Consider the following 19715-nt stretch of genomic DNA (forward strand, 5'->3'; position numbering starts at 1 on the left):
TTTCATTCTGAACTATTTTGCATTTCTACCAACAAAGTGTGAGATTCCCAGGTACCTTAAATCCCTGTCAGCACCTAACATGGTCAGATTTTTTGGAAATTAGCCATTTTAAGAAAAATGTATGTTGGTATCTCATTGGGGTTTGAAGTACTCATAAGACTATGAACATTGTTTCATGTACTTATTTGCCATAAATTTATCTTTCCTGGTTGTATCTATTTTGCCCATTTTTATTGGATTATGTTCTTAATATTTCATTTTGAGAGGGTTTTTTTTGTAATTTAGATCTAAATCCTTTATTTGATATGTGATTTACAAATATTTTGTCCCAAATCTATAACTAGCTGTTTCATTCTCTTATCTGGTCCTTTAAGGAGAAGTTTATGATTTTGATGATGCTTATGCTGCATATAAAATTCCTTGTAGACAGTTTTTCTCTTTTGCATTTTAAAAACGTCACTCAATTGTTTCTGGCTTTCCTAGTTTTTAAATGAGAAGTCTGATGTAATTTTGTTGTAATTCCATATGTAATGTGTCTTCCCTGACTCCCTCCAGGATTTCTTGCCAATACGATGCCATGTCACTTCTTTTAAAAAATCATCTGTGGTGTTTTTAAACTTCTTTAATATGTAGTTTGGTGGTTGTCAGCAATTTTGGAAAAATTTCAGCAAATCTCTTAAAGTATTTCTTTTTCTTTTCTGTCTTCTGTTTCTGACATTTCAGTTACATTTATTCAGACCTTTTGGTTTGTATCACAGGTCTGGGATGTTCTGTCCTTCTTTTTAAATTCCCTCTTTATAGTCTTTGTGCTTGAGTTTAGATAATTTTTTTAAAAAGATCTTATTTAATCATTTGACAGAGAAAGAGCACAAGCAGGGGGATGGGCAGGCAGTGGGAGAGGGAGAAGCACGTTCCCCACTGAGCAGGGAGCCGGGTGGAGGGCTCAGCCCCAGGATCCTGGGACCATAACCTGAGCCAAAGGCAAACGCCCATCCAACTGAGCCACCCAGGTGCTCCGTAGATAATTTTTTATTGATTTATCTTCATGATCATTGATTCTTTTTTTTTTTGAAATATAAATAAATTTTATTTCAAACCTTTGTGTAGGCAAAGCCTAACATCCTCTTTGCACCTCATGGTCTCTAGAGAACCGTTTTTGCCAAATTCCACCCAACATGTGACATAGGAAACACCCAAGAGTGTACCTAATTCCTGCCACCCTGACCCCCAAGGAGATTTTAGAGCAGATGATCATTGGTTCTTTACTGAGTTGTGTCAGCTTGACTGATGAGTCTTTTGAAGGTGTTTTTTGTAGTCATGATTTAGATTTTTCATTAGCTGGTATATTGAATGTAATAATGTTCTCTCTATTACTATTTACTAAAAATGAGATTGTTCTAATACTTTCTTTGCTTGTGCTGTCCTGAGGTTTGTTATTTAGCTTTTCCTAGCCTCACAAAATAAAATGGCAATTTTCTTTCATTCAAAGAGCCAGTGTGTATATATATATATAGGCTTTACTTGCTCCATCGAATTTTCCTAAATCTTTCTTGTAAGTTTATCTTGTCCTGGTGTTACTTTGGGGAAGACTTTTTTTGAGATGAAATTCATGTAATATAAATTAAGCATTTTAAAGTAGTATTCAGTGGTATTTAGGGCACAAGTCGGTAGTGTTTAGTATTCACACATTTATACAACTACTAGCTCTTTTTAGTTTCAAAACTTTTTCATCACCTCATAACAACATCTCATGTTCATTAAGTAATCACTCTCCGTTACTCTCTCCCCACATCCCCTGATAAGCTCTTTAGTGTACCTTCTTTCTTGATTAATTTGCCTATTCTGGATATGTCATCTAAAGGGAATTATGTAATGTGTGATCTTTGTTTTTTTTTAATAATAAATTTATTTTTTATTGGTGTTCAATTTGCCAACATACAGAATAACACCCAGCGCTCATCCTGTCAAGTGCCCCCCTCAGTGCCCGCCACCCAGTCACCCCCACCCCCCACCCTCCTCCCCTTCCACCACCCCTAGTTCGTTTCCTAGAGTTAGGAGTCTTCCATGTTCTGTCTCTCTTTCTGATATTTCCTACCCATTTCTTCTCCCTTCCCCTCTATTCCCTTTCACTATTATTTATATTCCCCAAATGAATGAGACCATAAAATGTTTGTCCTTCTCCGATTGACTTATTTCACTCAGCATAATACCCTCCAGGTCCATCCACGTCGAAGCAAATGGTGGGTATTTGTCATTTCTAATGGCTGAGTAATATTCCATTGTATAATATGTGATCTTTGTGTCTGACTTCTTCCACTTAGCATAGTATTTTTGAGGTTGATCCAACTTGTAGCATGTACTTCTTCCCTTTTTATGGCTGAATAATATTCCATTATTTGTATATACCACAATTTTTTAGCCATTTATCTATTGATAGACATTTGGGTTATTTCTTCCTTTTGATGCTTATGAAAATGCCACTATAAAATTTTGTTTACAAGTTTCTGTGTAGACATATTTCTATTTCTCTTGAAATGAAGTATACCCAGAAGGGGAACTATTGGATCATGTGGTAATTATATATTTAAATTTTTGAGGAACAGCCAAACTGTTTTCCGCAGCAGCTGCACCATTATACATTCCCACCAACAATCTATGAGGGTTTCAATTTCTCCACGTCCTTGCCAATACTTGTTATTTTCCATTTTCTTGATTAAAGCCATCCTACTGGGTGTGAAGTGATATCTCATTGTGGTTTTGATTTTCATTTCCTTAATGCCAGATGATGCTGCATACCTTTTTATGTGCTTTCTGGCCATTAATAGATCTTTTGAGAAATATCTATTCAAGTCCTTTGTTCATTTAAAGTTGTTTAGCTTGTCTTTTTGCTGAGTTGTAAGATATCTTTATAGAATATGGATATTAAACTATTATCAGATATATGATTTATAATTTTTTCTCTCATTCTGTAAGTTATAGGAAAGATTTTTGATTAATGATTAATAGCTAAATTTCTTTAGTCATAGAAGTATTTTCAATTGTATGTTCTTGGGATAGCTTTATTTTTTCTTCAAGAATAAACTTATCAATCATTAAATTTTAAAAATATAGTTCTATAAATTTTATATTATTCTCTGGCAATAGTATTAATGTCTTCTCTGTTTCAGTGACCCCTTACTGTTGTTAATAATTTTTATTTCTATATCTTTTTGAGTAACACATTCTTGGTTTTATAAATTTTCTCTCTTGTGTCTTTGTTTTCCACTTCATTATCCTCTATTCTTATGTTATTTCTTTCTTTATGCTTTAAGTACTCCTTTTTTCTTCTGAACTCTTAATTTGATTAATTAAACCATTATTTTCAAACACTCTTGTTTTATAATAGATATATTTCAAGGCTTGAGGTTTATATGTACTGCTTCAGCAACATCCTGAAATTTTATGAGGTGCTTTTATTGTCCCAGTCATAATAGTTTGTCACTTCCAATGTGATTTCCCTTTGAGCCAATAAATTACTTGGGACTGCAGTTCTTAGGACACAAACACAAAGGTTTAAAAACTATTGTTTTGTTCTAGTTTGTTTGTTTCATTGTTAATTACTAATTTCTTTTAATTGGGTTTAGAGAATGTAGTCTACGTAATATTGGATCTTTGATAATTGTTAAAGCATCTTTTGTTACTTAGTGTGTTGACTTACTCGATTTGGGAAAATAATATTGAAAAGACTACATACATATTCTCTATTGATTGGATGCAGAATTTTTAGGTGATCAATTAGATCAAATATATTTTGTCACTCAAAAATTCTATAACTTGGGACATCTGGGTGGTTTAGTGGTTGAGCGTCTGCCTTTGGCTCAAATGGTGATCCTGGAGACCCGGAATCAAGTCCCACATCGGGCTCCCTGCAGGGAGCCTGCTTCTCCCTCTGCCAGTGTCTCTGCCTTTCTCTTTCTGTGTCTCTCATGAATAAATAAATAAAAATTTTTTAAAAATCTGTAACTTTACTACTTTTGTATGTGCTTAGTATATCAATTTTTGACAAAGTTGTTTAAAATAACTCATGATATGGGTAGCCCGGGTGGCTCAGCAGTTTAGCCCTGCATTCAGCCTAGGGTGTGATCCTAGAGACCTGGGATGGGGTCCTACATGGGGCTCTCTGCATGGAGCCTGTTTCTCCCTCTGCCTGTGTCTGTGCCTCTCTCTCTGTGTCTTTCATAAATAAGTAAAATCTTAAAAAAAAAAACCTCATGATTTTAGATTTGCAAAATTCACCTTTAATTTTGACACTGCTTAATGAAATTTTAAGCTATATATTTAGGTTAATATTTATGATTATTATATCTTCTTGTTAGATTGATTTTTTAGTCATATAGTATTTTCCTTAATTTTCAGTAATGTTTGTGCCTTTAATTTTATTTAACATTAAGTTATTATACCAGCTTTATCTTGGTCAGTAAATAACTGGAATGACTTTTTTTCCTATGTGTATTTTCTGTGTGACTTTACTCCCTTTTAGCAGCATATAGGTATATACATATATATGCATATGTATATGTGTGGTCATCTCTGTGTTTCCTGAGATGAGATTATTCCATTTACATTTATTATTACTGATATTTTGGACTAATTTCTTCCATCTTTTGTTTTCAATTATATTTAAGGCTTATTACTTTTGTTTCTCTGTTTTCCCTTTTTTCTTCTTCGTGAAGTCTTTTTGTCACATATAATGGATTGATAACATTTAAGAAACTTTTTACTTATCCTGCTATTTTTATTTTCAAGTAATATATTTTTAATATTTAATGGATATAGCCTTACATTTTAAACTTTCATATATATCAGGCTCCCCATAGGAAGCCTGCTTATCCTTCTGCCTATGTCTCTGCCTTTCCCTCTGTGTCTCTAAGGAATAAACAATAAAATCTTAAAAAAGAAATACACTTTCATATGTAGCTAGAAAGTTTTCTAATATATCTATAGTTAGCATTTATATCTTTTTCCTTAATATGACAAGATCTATTTGTCCTTTAGCCATCTACTATACCCTGACCCCTCCAGATCTATTTTTCTCCATGGTGTTTTCACTTATTTTAACCAAAAATGCATTACTTTATAGTTATTAGTTTATTAAATATATCAATATATTTTATTATTGTGTTCAATATGTAGTTTAACTTTTGCTTTCCTTATGTGTTTACTTTTCTTAGTGCTTATTTTTTTTCTTATTGCTTAATCATATCCTAATGTGATATCCAAATTCAGTAATGATTAGAAGAGGGGTAGGAATAAAGACTTTTAATTTTTGTATTTCTGAAGTTGTCTGTATTTTGCCTTCACAATTAAAGGTATAACTGAAACCTGTTTTCAATCTACATGTGTTCAAGCATCTAAAATTATTCTTCATATATTTTAGCAACTTTTAATTTTTTTTTAAGTATGGAGCCCAAAACAGGGCCTGAACTCATAACTCTGAGCTCAAGACTTGAGATAAAATCAAAGTTGGATGCTTAACCAACTGAGCCACAGAGGCGCCTCACAATTTTTAATATTTTTAAAGTCTCCTTATCTTTCTGTTGTGAATTCTGGATAAATTCTTCAATACAATCTACAATTTTACTAATTCTCTCTTTGATTGTGTTCCATATAAAATTCACCCCATTTATTGAGATTAAAAGATTTTTTTTTCATTTTTAAAAAAATATCTGATTCATCCTTTTCCAAAGTCATGCCCTGTTTGTAATACTGTTTTATCCAGAATGAATACATATTGATTTTTTTTGCTTATCTTTCTTTTTCACTAATAAGCTTCAGATGTTTTGCAATTTTGTTTTGCAGGCCCTTTTTAAATAAGAGTATTTTATTTTCTAATAATCTGCAATTTTTTCTACCTGTCTTTCTGAACCCTCTTTCAGAACTAGGTCTTATAAAGGCATTTTGGTATTAATTTTTGGTGGTTAAGATTGCAATATAATTTGCAGTTGTTGTGTCTAACGACAGCAATCCTTAGATTCAATTCTATTTAAGATATAGCCTTAGGCTGCTATTGAACAACATTATTTTCAGCCTGTTCTTACAAACAGTGCAGCCCCTCCCTAGTCCTTGGCATTAAGTAGTAAACCTGACTCAGGTCCCCTATAATTTTGTGTGGAACATATTTTATTCCTGTTTCCTACAGGGCCAAATACCTCATTCTGAATGCCTGCTTCCAATTATATTGTATTCAATAGGCCTTTGGCTCAAACTCTTCCCAGTGCTTTGCAGATAGGTAAGTTCTGTTTCTGATCAGGAAGGATGTTTGTTTTTATTTTGTGTGTATGTATACATATACATACATAATTTTTAAAATATACATTCATATAGCATGTGTATGCACACGTATATATATAAACATATACATGTGAATATGTATTTTTCAAGTATATAATTTAAATAAATACATTTTGGAAATCTCTTATTAATACATTATCAATAATTGGGTTAAAGTTTAAGCATACAGAAAAAGTAAAAAGAAATAATTTATAACTTGACTCCTCTATGTTATCATATTTCTCTTCCAATTTCTCAAAGTAGGTATTATAGATAAAGCTAGTGTTTGCTTAAAATATGACCCTGGGCTGATTTCTCTTCCCCGATTCTAACAACAGCCACTAACATAGATTTGGTGTATGCCCATCCAGTTCATATATATATATATATATAATAAAATATTTTTTTTATTTTTAAGTGTATAATAACTTCTTGTCTTTTCACACTTCTAATAACTTCTTGTCTTTTCACACTTAATTTTATGTTTCTGATAATCATGCTTACTGATAGTTACTTTTAGATTTATTATTCTATTCCAAGATATTAATACAATTTCTTTCTCTTTAACTTACACGTTTTTTTTTTTAATACAGCACGCTACAATTAATAGTCTTGCACTTGTTTCCTTATGACGATGTTTTTAGCTTCTCCAGAGAATATACCAGAATATATCTGGATTGTGGAGTACATATCCTTATAATTTTATGAAGAGCTGTCTTCTCCAAAATGATAGTAAAAATTTACTCTGTCAGTAGTGATATATGAATAAGTTATATACCCAATATTTTCCCCAAAACAGTATTGTCAGATTTAAATGTTGCTAATGCTATTGTGAAAAAACTTTTGGTTTTGTTTGCATCTCTTTGATTATACCTGAAATTAACATTTTTTCCAAATATTCATTAGAATTCCCTGTTTTATGAATTTCCCATTGATATTTTGACCAATTTCTATTGGGTTATTTGCTTCACCTTATTCGTGTGTGTGTGTGTGTGTGTGTGTGTGTGTAATATAGTGCAGGACTATCTATAATAGCCAAATTATGGAAAGATCCCAAATGTCCATTGACTTTTGAACAGATAAAGAGAATTGGTATATACACAATGGAATATTACTCAGCCTTAAAGAAGAATGACATCTTACCATTTGGAATGATGTGGGTGGAGCTAGAGAGTATTATGTTAATTGAAATAAATAAGAGAAAGACAAATGCTATAGGATTTCATCCGTATATGGAATTTAAGGGAGAAAACGTGATTATAGGGGGAAGAGAGGCAAATCAAGAAATAGATTCTTAACTATAGAGAACAAACTAATGGTTAATAGAGGGAAGGTGGATGGGGTTATGGGTTAAATAGGTGTTAGGTATTAAAGAATGTACTTGTTGTGATGAGCACCAGGTATTGTATGTAAGTGTTGATCACTAAATTGTACATCTGAAACTAATCTGACACTGTATGTTAACTAACTGGAATTTAAATAAAAGCTAAATAAAAAGAATATAAATACAAAATAAGTACATTTTAAAATTAAAAAAAGTAAAATACTTGGATAAATTTAACAGAAGTGAAATATCTGTGGAATAAAAAAATAGGACTTTACTGAAAAATATTTAAAAGACACACAAAAATGGAAAGGCATTCATGATCATGGAGGAATTAATATGTTAAAGTGTCTATACTACCCAAAGTCATCCAAAAATTCAACCCCATGTCCAGCAAAATCCCAAAGTCATCTTGGCAGAAGTAGAAAATACAATATTAAAATTTGTGTACAATCACAAAAGACCCTGAATAGTCAAAGCAATCCTGAGAAAAAAAGAACAAAACTGGAGGTCTTATATTTCCTGATTTTAAACTATACTACAAAACCGTAATAATAAATAGAAATGGTATTGGCACAAAAATAGATGCATAGACCAATGAAACTGGAATAGAGAACCCAGCATTAAATTTCAGCTTAAATAGTCTTCTAATATTTGACAAGAGAGCCAAGAATATCCAATGAGGAAATGATAGTCTCTCCAACAAATGGTGCTGGGAAAACTGAAGGAAACACAGGCAGAACAATGAAATTAGACCTTTACCTCATACCATTCATAAAAATTAACTTGAAATGGATCAGAAACTTAAACATGAAGCTTGATACCATAAAATTCTTAGAATAAGCTCCTCAACAACGGACTTGGCAATGATTTTGTTTTTGGACATGGTACCAAAAGCACAAACAAAAGCAAAAATTAACATGTAAGATTACATCAAACTCAAATGCTTCTGCACAGGAAAATAAACAAAATGAAAAGACAGCCTAAATAATGGGAAAAATTTTTGTAAGCCATATATTAGCTAAGAGGTTAATATTCAAAATATATAAAAAACTCACAAAATTAAAAACAACAATAAAGAACTCCCAATCTGACTAAAAACCAGGCAGAAAAACCAAGTAGGCATTTTTTCCAAAAAGGATATCAAAACATCCCATTAAAAGATGCTCCACATCGCTAATCATCAGGGAATTGCAAATCAAAATAGAAATGAGATTTTACCTCACACTCAATAGACTGGCTGTTTTTAAGTAGACAAAACAACAGGGGTTGGCAAAGATTGTGACGAGAGCCGTAAATGTTATTGTTTGTTCAACCACTGTCTAGGACAATATGGAGATTCCTCAAAAAATTAAAAATAGACCTACTATACAATCTAGCAATTCCGCTCTTGAGTATGTACCCAAAGGAAAGGAAAACAATATTTTGAAGAGATATCCGTATTCCCATGTTTGTTGCAGCATTATTCGCAATAGTCAAAATATGGAAACAGCTTTAATGTCCATCAATGGATGAGTGGATAAAAAAGATGTGGTGTTTATACACAGTGGAATATTATTCAGCCATGACAGAAGAGGATATCCTGCTTTTTGCAACCTTGAGCACATTATGCAAAGTGAGGTAAGTCAGAGAAAGAAAAGTACTGTATGATATCAGTTATATGTGGAATCTAAAAAAGCCAAACTCATAGTAAAATGGTATTTACCATCAGATGAGGGGTAGGGAGATAAAATCATGGTATTTAAGGATATTTGAATGAGTAGTCAATAAGCCGTAGAGAATTAATGCACATGTAGTGAATATAGGCAGTATTGTACTATAATATTGTAATGAGATAAATATTGCTACTTTGGCAATCATATTACAATATATAAACATGTCAAAGTAGCATACTATGCACCTTAAATTTACTTAATGATATGCCAAATATATTCATTAAGAATCATTTAATTTTAATTTGAATACAACAATGCCACCATGAACAGTAAATACTATATTACATGCCAAATATTTTCTTTTTTAAGTTTGTCATAAACTCCACTCTGGAACAAGTGATTTTGCCTTTTTGGTGTTATATTTCCCCATTTATAAACTAAGGAGTGCTGAATACAGATTTTTGAAAATTCCTTCTTACTACAAAATTGTATGGCTCTCAATGCATGTAGGGGTAGTTTAGAGCTACATCAAAATGCATGATCTTTGAAATATTTTTTAGTAATATATATATAAATAACAAATTCAGTGTAATCTAGTAGCAAGGACCTTTCCATCTTTTGAGGGGAGGACACCTGATGACCTCTGTCTCATACCATTCATAAAAATTAAGTTGAAATGGATCCTTATTTGCTAAATGCTCCTTATTTGCTAAGTTGTTTTCCTCTATGCCCCTCCCTAGGTCCTTCATGAAATGTTCCTTCATTTTTAGTATCTCCAACTCTTCACCTCTAATTCTCTCTTAAACTCATTCCTGTCAAGCTGTCACTGTCCCCAATCCTCTGAACTTGCTCTTACCAATGTCACCAATAATCTCCACACTGCTGAAAGTCTAGTCAATTTGCATTTCTTATTTTATGTGACCTATCCTAATGATCATTCAATTTTTCTTAATACATTTACTTCACTAGATTTTTATTTCCCAGAATATTTTTGTTTTTTGTTTTTTAAATCTTATTGGTTTTACTTTCTCAGATCCCCTCACCAGCCCCTCCTTATCTTCCAATCTCTTAATGCTGGAGTATTGCATGTCTGTCATTGGTCCTATTCTCTTCTTCATGTTTGTTGACTTCCAATGCAGTCTCATCCAATCCTGTGTCTTTAAATATCACCTCAGGCTGAAGATTTCAAATTTATATCTCCAAACCAAACTTCACTCTAGAATCCCATACTCATATATACAACTATGTACCTGCCGTCTCTACTTGGATGGCTAGTGGACATATTCAACATGTCTGAAACCAAACTCTTGGTTTTTCACCTCCTATCTCATCTATTTGCAGCCTTCCCCATTTTGGTTGATAGCCTCCTTCAAGTTACTTAGACTAGAACTTATGAGCTTTTGACCCCCTCTTCTTATACTCCTTAGATATCAAGAAATACCTGTTGGAATAAGCCTCAACATGCATGTAACATAACTACTTCTTACCACTTCCTTTTCTATTGCAAATGTCTGAACTATTATCAACTCTCACCTGAATGGTTACAGTGGCTTCCAAACTATTTTCCTACTTCTGTCTTTGTCCCTTTGCAATTCATTACCAACACTGACTTCAAGAATATCCTTTGAAAGCATAAGTCAGGTCAATGGCACTTTTTGCTCAAAATGTAATCATGTATCCCTGCTTCCCTTAGATAAAGCCAAAGTCTTTAAAATTCCTACAAAGTATCTACTTGACCTGACCCTCCTTTCCCATTACTTCTCTGACCTCCGTCTTCTATAATCTTTGCCCCTGCAAAGATAGCAAAAATAATTTTGCTCTAACCATACTGACTCTCTTGATTTCCTTCCAAGGTACCATTATGCTCCTTATAAGGCATTTGCCTTAACTATTTCTTCTGCAAGGATACATTTTCACTAATATTCACCTCTTTTATTTTACTTATTTATTTTTAAGATTTATTTATTTATTTGAGAGAGAGTGCAAAAAATGCACATGAGAGGAAGGAGTACAGGGAGAAGGAGGACCTCAAGCAGACTCCACACTGAGCATGGGGACAAGGCAGGGCTCCCTCTCAGGACCCTGAGATCATGACCTGAGCTAGAACCAAGAGTTGCATGTTTAACTGACTGCACCACCCAAGGGCCCCAATATTCACCTTTTTAATGTCCCTATCATGATGTTTAAAATGTATGTTATAATATCGAATGTCTAAACTAAAGTTTTAAGAGAAAAGATGGACATTCCATAAAGAAATTTAGATATGAGAATTTCTCATCAAATATTACTTGAAATGTATTAGTTATAGAGCCACACATCTTTTTATTTCTAACAATAATTTGTTATAAAATATAGTATATACTCTAATCTTCCAGTATCCGAATTGTCCATAATATTATTGAATTGGTGTTAATGTTATTTAGGAGATTGCTTTTAATTAATCCTTTTTTTTTCCCTTCTGACTCATTGACCCATAGAAAGCAGTATCCTGCTGAAATGCATTTGTTTTCCTTTTTACACTTTTGAGTAAAAGTAATCAATGCAGTGTTCCCTCAAGTTTCATTTCCAACATCCCTCAAAAATGTTTACATATTCCCTTTCCTCAGCTTACAACTACCTAAGAAAAGCCTTTCTGGGGAAAGAATGGGGAAATTGCTGTGTTATTTACTTGTATTCTATTGCAGTGTCCTTTCTTAAGGGACCTGACTTCTTTGTGGTTTGTTTTTGCTTTTTTTTTTTTTTTTTAAACAAATTAGCATGCATCTTCCCTAGTCCAATACTGTAAGATTCAGCCTTATTCATTCTCCTTCAAAGCTATATAGTGCTTATCTCAATGTTGGAGTGTTTTATTCATCTTTAGGATTGAAAAAGTGAAAAAATTAACATTTAAAACTTGCCTTAAGGACCTTGCCTATAAGAAATGTTACTCTTTTAAAGAGAAGTTAATGCATAATACAAATGACAAAATTTTCACTTTATGATGTTGAGTTTTATGAGTTTTTAAATTACATTAAGTTTTAAGTCTAATGACAGTCAAGAAAATGTAATTTGCATTTGCTGTTCTGCTTTCTGTGATCCCATTCATATTCTTCCTTTCTTCCTCATTTTTTATTTTATAAATATATGAACACCAAATATGCACTGACTATAGGCGAGGTCCTGGAATGTTGATACACATCTGGACAAAAACATTCCTTTCCATAAATTCAACAGGTTGGCAATAAATTTCTGCAGCAGACACTTGTGCAAACAGAATCCCTGAAAGGAATGGGACCACATGTCTGGGAAACTAATGATGCTTTAGACAAGATACATAAGGTTTAGCTTTTAATATTACTGCCTAATGCATGGTTATTTAACAACCAGCCAACAAAGAGAAATATACGCACTAAACTGTGAAAGAATATTTTATAAACAACCGTCATGCCTCTGTATATATGCTTGAGTCTAGGCAAACACACCCAGAGGAGAATTCCGTAATTACCAATGCACTATGTTCAAATATGGATCCAGGAATGAACCAATTAGAATTGCAGAAAAAAATCAAAGAGAATACAAATACAGGAAATATTTTGCCTAAATTTTCTCCTCTGTTTCAGCCAGATGAACAAATTAATAAATCCAACATGTATACTTATTAATATAAAATTAGGTTTTTGCCTTGTAAACAAGTATTTTAAAACTATAATTTCGAACTGGCACTGTGATAGGCAGAATGGTGGTCCTCAGAAATGCCTGTGCTCTAATTCCAAGTATGTTTAAATATGTTATATTACAGGGCAAATGAGACCTTGTAGACATGATGGAGATTACAGACCATTAAGTGAGGAGATTATCCTGGATTATCCAGCTAGCCTTGATTTAATCAGAGCAGTTCTTAAAACCCAGCTTTCTCTGGAAGCAGAAGAGATATGCAGCACAAGAAACACTACAGGGAGGTGATAGGAGAAGGAATCAGAAGAGAATTAAGTGTGAGAATTCAGCATGCTTTTTCTGCTTTTAAAAATGACTGGGCAACATGCAAGATCTACAGAGAAGCTTCTCAAAACTGAGGGCAGCCCTTGTCTGACAGTCAGCAAAGAAGCACGGACCTTAATCCTAATTTGCAAGAAATTGAATTCTGCCCACAACCTAAATGAGCTTGGAAGGAGATTATTCCCAGGGTCTTCTGCTAACAGCCCTGCTGGCCAACACTAACAGCCCTGCTGGCCAACACCTTGATTTTGACCTTCTGAAACATGGAGCAGAGTAACTAGTGTGATAATAGATTTGTGTTTTTCAAGCTGCTACTATAGACAACAATTCTTTAGTGTTTCTAAGGCACCTAGCTTGGTAGAGTTCCAAATATTCAAATTTATGTCCATTTTTGTTGGTCTTATAGTCTATCAGAGAGAAAAAAAGGCTTACTGAACATCCATGTCCCTAGACAAGCTCATAAAGTCTTGATTTAACCTATATCATGCCTTACGTGTAGCACTTGTATTTTAATCATGTCTATCCATTCTGTATGCCATTATTTCTATCAATGCCAAGTCTCAATATATCTTTTTTCTCTCTTAAGGGCAACACTTTTGGCATTAGAGAGCATGATTTGTGTTAGGAATCTGCTGGGGTAGTAACTCATGAATACCAAAAGAATTTCATTAGTGGGTATACCCTCTCAGGGGTCTGCATTGAACAATAAAGGAGATTCTTCTGCATGAGAAATTTATTCCCTTGATAGTTTTTAATTAGGTATTTATTAACCATCTATTGCATGCTAGGAATTATCTTAAGGGTTGAGGTGTATTAAAGATCATGTTCATGGTCTTTACCTTCACAGAAGTCACAGTCTGGATGAGAGAGATATAGAAAGAATAAAAGCTTAGGAGGAGTTGAGACTCTTGGAATTGCTCATGGAAGGCTTCTCAGAAGAGAGGGCTATTGAACTCATTGAGGCTCATAGAGGCTCTAGAGAAAGGACATATGGATAAGGAGGATTTGGATTTGTTCTATTTAAGGTGTACATCATGTTCAAAGATATCCAGAGGAGAGGTACTAGAAGCAGTTCAATATTTCTGGAGTGTAAGGAGAGGAAGTGGATGAGTTAAGAATGAATTAGTAGGAAGATGCCAGATCATGAAGAATTTTATGTGTTATGCAAAAGGCTTGGTAGGAGTTTGGAAGTGTAGACGCTAAGTTCTCGTAAGTTTCTTTATATCTTTGTAAGCCTTTATATCCTCAGGTATGCATATGTACACCTGTGTATATAATTGTATGCTTGTGCTAGTGTGCAGAGTAGATGCTTTACACCATTTTTTAAAAATGAATGATTGGGAACAAAAATAAAACAAAGCCAGAAAGCAGGGAAAAGGAAGAGAAAAAAGTTAAAAACTGGAACCTGTTTTTGAAAAGAAGATGTATTTCCTGAATCAGAGAAACAATTCAGGGAGAAATGGGATCAGAAGCAGATTTTGATTAGGTAGTCTCAATGTCAAAGAGAAAAGATCCAAAATAAGTCATGAGAACTGGCTTTAACTTTATCATTTCCTGACATTGGGTACAACAATGTATGCATTATTTATGTAATCTTAGAAAATGAAAATTACTTGTTACCATACTCAGTAAATTTATAAAGTGTTTGTATTAGACTCATTTAATTTTTTTGGGAATGTGTCATTAATAAAAATACTGTTCATAGGAAATAATAGACAATGAAGTAAATAATCATTCTTTTCAAGCTGGTAGGCAATCACCTCATTTTCAAATATGGTAGAGTTTTATGATTTTGCCTGAATGTAAATCTTGGATCCAATTTATTTTAACACTTAAGGTAGATTTAGTATGCCAGAAATCAAACTATTGCTGAACAAAGTTAAACTGCCTGAATATGATGATTTATCTCATCTGACCTAAAAGAGCAAACTAAAAACAAAAATTATAGCCAGTCAGGACAGACATGCTTATGTAAGAGTAACTTCCCTTCTTATCATTCCAAAAGCAATTATTTCTTAGTGGAAAACCTGTCATTTTACCCCTTGGGGAGGGTTCTATAAATGTGGTGTATTACCTCAGCCTAACATTCCAGGAAAACAAAGGAGCATTTTATTCTCTGAACCCAAATCTGACTACCTCCTTTTTGAATCGAGCTCCAAAACAGCTGGAATTGAGACAATGGACAGAGTAGACAAAAACTGATCTTGCTTCAGTGACTTGGATATTTAGCTTTGAAAGAGAGTCTACACAAAGGCTTTTTGGTGTTAAAAATATAGTGATTTTCACTTGAACTGTTTCCATAATTTGGCTATTGTAAATAATGCGTAAAGATTGAGGTGCATGTGTCCCTTTGAATTAGTATTTTTTGTATTCTTTGGGTAAATACTTAGTAGTGCAATTGCTGGATTATAGAGTAGTTCTATTTTTAAGTTTTTAAAGAAACTCCATACTATTTTCCAATGTGGCTCACCAGTTTGCATTCCCACCAGCAGTGCAAGAGGATTTATCTTTTTCCATATCTTTGCCAACACCTGTTGTTTCTTGTGTTGATTTTAGCTGTTCTGACAGGTGTGAGGTGATATCTCATTGTAGCTTGGATTTGTATTTCCCTTATGATTGTGATGCTGAGCATCTTTTCAAGGGTCTTTTGGCAATCTGCATGTCTTCTTTAGAAAAATATCTATTTGTGTCTTCTGTCCATTTTTTTACTCATCAAATGATATGTGGTACATATATGCAATGGATTATTAGCCATAAAAAATAATGAAATCTTGTCATTTGCAATGACATGGATGGAGCTATAGAGTATTAATGCTAAGTGAAATGACAGAGAAAGACAACTACCATAAGATTTTACTCATATGTGGAATTTAAGAAATAAAATCAATGAACAAAGAGGGGGGGAGAGAGGCAAATAAAAAAAACTAGTCATTCATATGACTTTCCCTCCCAATATGTTCCTCTATAAGAGGAGGAGAATCTTCACTTACTTTTGCTTTAGCATTTCCTAAAGACAGCCCCTACCAGGTCACCATCTTAGTGTGAACTCTGACATTAAGGATGGGTACAAATCAAAGTGGGTAACTTAGGTTGCCACAGGTTCAGCAACTCAGTTATCCCATGTTAGTGTTCTCTTTTCAGAAATATATCATTCATAAAAATGTATCTCTTTTTAAGTTTGGAATGAAGAAAAAGTCAATAGAGAGAGGAACTAATAGGAAAAAGCGTTAGATTTGGTTGGCAAAATTGTGGTGTTCAAAGAAAGAGGGCTACTCTCTGTTAGGCTATTCTGCTATGAGGACAACATGTTTGGGGTGTTCCACCTTCCTAATTGCCATACTCCTGGCACTTCCCTCTGAGTTTTTTAACTATGCTCCATTCCCAAAATTGGGTGCAGCCTCCTTTAACTGAACTTGGAACTTCACCTCTCTGAGCCTCCATTACCTTAACTGAAAAAAAAAAAAAAAAAGTCTTATGTCTTCTAGCTCTATGAGTTTTTGTTTACTTATAATCTTTAAAACTGAGATCTTTGGGTACTGAAGCAAATTCTTAAGAAATGAATCAAACTTTTACTTTCCTCCCTTCCTAATAACATATATCTATCTACCAGGTATCAGACATTGTATCATCTTATTTTTTCTGCTGCTTTAAATTTTATGCCACATATATTAGATTGCTAGGGATACCATAACAAAGAACTACAGATTGGGTGGCTTAAAGATTGGAAATTACTGTTATGGAGGCTAAAAGTTGGAGATCAAGGTATTAGCAGAGTTGGTTTCTTTTGAAGCCTCCCTCCTTGGCTTCTCGATGGGGATTTTCTACCAATGTCTTTTGTACATATCTGTGTCTTAATTTTCTCTGCTTATAAATACACAAGTCATATTGGAATAGAGCCTGTTCTGATGGCCTAATTTAACTTAATTACCTCTTAATGATCTATTTCCCAGTACAGTCACATTCTGAGGTACTAAGGGTTAGAATTTCAACATATAAATTTTGGAAGGACTCAATCAGCCCATAATACCACATATAGATTCTATACACCTTGTTCTCTTTTTGTATATCTCAAAGCCTCTTAGCTAGATCCATACTGAATACTGTTTGTAGAAACATTCGGTCTGTCAATTCCTAAGATATTTGCATGAATATGATATACATAAGGACCTTTGTAGATTTTGCTGACATAGAATTCGTGTGTGTATATATCGGAATGCCTAAAAAGGAAAATGTGGATATAGAAAGGGATACAAGAGATAAAGATAAATTTTATTCCTACCCTATCCTCAGCCCTGATAAAGTGTTCTTGATCGCATAAAAGTTTCAGGTAAAAATTGTTGTAAGGCCCAGATAACATCATCTTCTTCGGAAGCTATGAAGACAAAAAATGCAACATTTTTCTTGAAGAAATAGTGTTTTTTCTTTACGGCTTCCCTTACACGTATCCTGACTACTCTGTCACAGATCACAGGACAACTTTGATATGCTTGGGATTTATATAGCCCCAACAGCAGATTGCTATGAATCACTGATGGAGAGAGGGATCAAAAAGAAGACTCAGTTTTGAGGCTGCTGGATGAGGAGACCACAGTAGAAGAAAATGGAAACCAAATGAAATTTCAGGCAGCCTATAAGGGGATGAGGTTGAAGTCATTCTTGCAAACTTTGGGATCTACTAAGAAACATGTAGTGCTTGGTATTTATGTAAAAGACACATAATTTACACCCACAACTGGTGAAGCTGTGGCTATTTGGGTCACATTTATTAATCATCGCTTATTTCAACCATTTTTGCTTCCTCTTTTTTCCACATTGAATATTTGGTGAAAGATCCATCACCTCCAAATTCTGTAGAGCTGTCAGAAAATAAACTATGCCTTTCAATAACTTACCTACTCATTCAATGTTTTCTTTAAGTCATTCCTTACACAAGAATAAATTGAAATCTTAGTACAGGGTAGATCTGTTTCCTTATTTTCAAATCTTATAGTTTTAATTTTAATAGATTCCTTTAGAAGGGGAACAGATATTTAGGTATTTGCAATGTTCTAGAAACTGCTCTCAAATTAATTAGTATCAAAGAAAAAGTCTAAGTTATTTCATTATTAGTCACTGAGAATCAGGAGGCAATATGTATAACCATGATTTTATGGTAGGCAATCACCTTATGATGTTAACAGATGCATTTTTAGCCTAGACACACACAGGTGTTAAAACTCAGAGACAATTCTAAGAAGGAAATATCGGAGGGAAGAAATTTTACTAAATCTCTATGTTAGGATGCCTGGTTGGCTCAGTGGTTGAGCGTCTGCCTTCGGCTCTGGTCGTGATCCTCGGGTCCTGGAATCGAGTCCCACATAGGGCTCCCCGCGGGGAGCCTGCTTCTCCCCCTGCCTATGTCCCTGCCTCTCTCGTGTCTCTCATGAATAAATAAATAAAATCTTTTAAAAAATCTCTATGTTAAATATCCTAGAAGGCCCTCAAATGAATATCAGATGAAGAATATCTTTTCTCCCACTTTCTTTGGTGGGTAGGGTTTTTGTGTTCACCTGACACCAATAGAAAGCAAATGAAAATAGCTAAATTTAAGATAGACAAAGCTTGATGTAAAGTTTTGTATATTACAAATGCACTACTAGGTAGTATAATTTTAGAAACATGATGAAGGAAGATATTTTCAATAAGTGATAGTGGGTCTCTGTTATTGAAGATTTTAATGAAAATCCCATTTTTCTAAATAAGAAAAAATGGAGAGCTAGTTCTTTTTGCATGTTATTCAAAAGAAAATGTAAGAGGAATTAACTGAATGTACATAATCTGAATATACCATCCATCTGATTGGAGAAAAGATTCAGATATTCTCAAGAAATAAGTTTTTAAAAAGTAAGTCACATCAGAAGTCAAAATACAAGCTTAGGATTTGTAAGAACTTTCCAAACTGCATATGTGACCATGGAATTAGGATGTTTTCAAATTTGACAACTAATTTGTGCTAAAGTGGGTTATGGATGCCAGACCCAAATAAGTAGAATAGATTTTAATGTTTGTTTTGAGTGAGATTCAGCACTTTGGACAGGGAGACCAGTATTGTCTGGAAGGTTTTATATAATCAACTCCTTATTATGGAATAAGAACTAGAGATTTTGAACCATTAGGATAGATTAGGGAATCAGTAAAGAAAATTATCTCAGTTTAAAAAGGTTTTATTGGGAACAATAGAATTTCTATTAGTATAAACTCAACTAACACTTTCTAAACTAGACCTTAATGGTGTACTACACACACTGGAATTTTCCACTTTTTTTAGTTTTTATTTCTTTAAGTATGGTTGTTTCCACATGCATTGGTCTGAGCATACTCAAATTATTTATCTGTACTTTTATGTCTTTCAGTTGTATTTGATAATTTATTCATTATTTTCTCTTTAATTACTATTAGATGCTGACCCTGTA

General features: G+C 33.5%; 1 long non-coding RNA gene across 7 annotated transcripts in view; it reads left to right on the forward strand.

Annotated features, from left to right (window-relative positions):
* LOC144305386 (uncharacterized) overlaps window positions 1-19715 on the forward strand; it is a 289595-nt gene that overhangs the window by 117293 nt on the left and 152587 nt on the right. For 5 of the 7 annotated variants that reach the window (XR_013372409.1, XR_013372410.1, XR_013372412.1 and 2 more), the window contains exons 7-8: window positions 6179-6268; window positions 9094-9253. The exons of 1 other annotated variant lie outside the window; for it this stretch is intronic. This is a non-coding gene — a long non-coding RNA (uncharacterized LOC144305386). The remainder of the gene's footprint in view (window positions 1-6178; window positions 6269-9093; window positions 9254-19715) is intronic. One more of the 7 variants, XR_013372407.1, reaches the window with a different exon arrangement.

This window comes from Canis aureus, chromosome 35 (assembly GCF_053574225.1).
Source record: "Canis aureus isolate CA01 chromosome 35, VMU_Caureus_v.1.0, whole genome shotgun sequence".
NCBI lineage: Eukaryota > Metazoa > Chordata > Mammalia > Carnivora > Canidae > Canis > Canis aureus.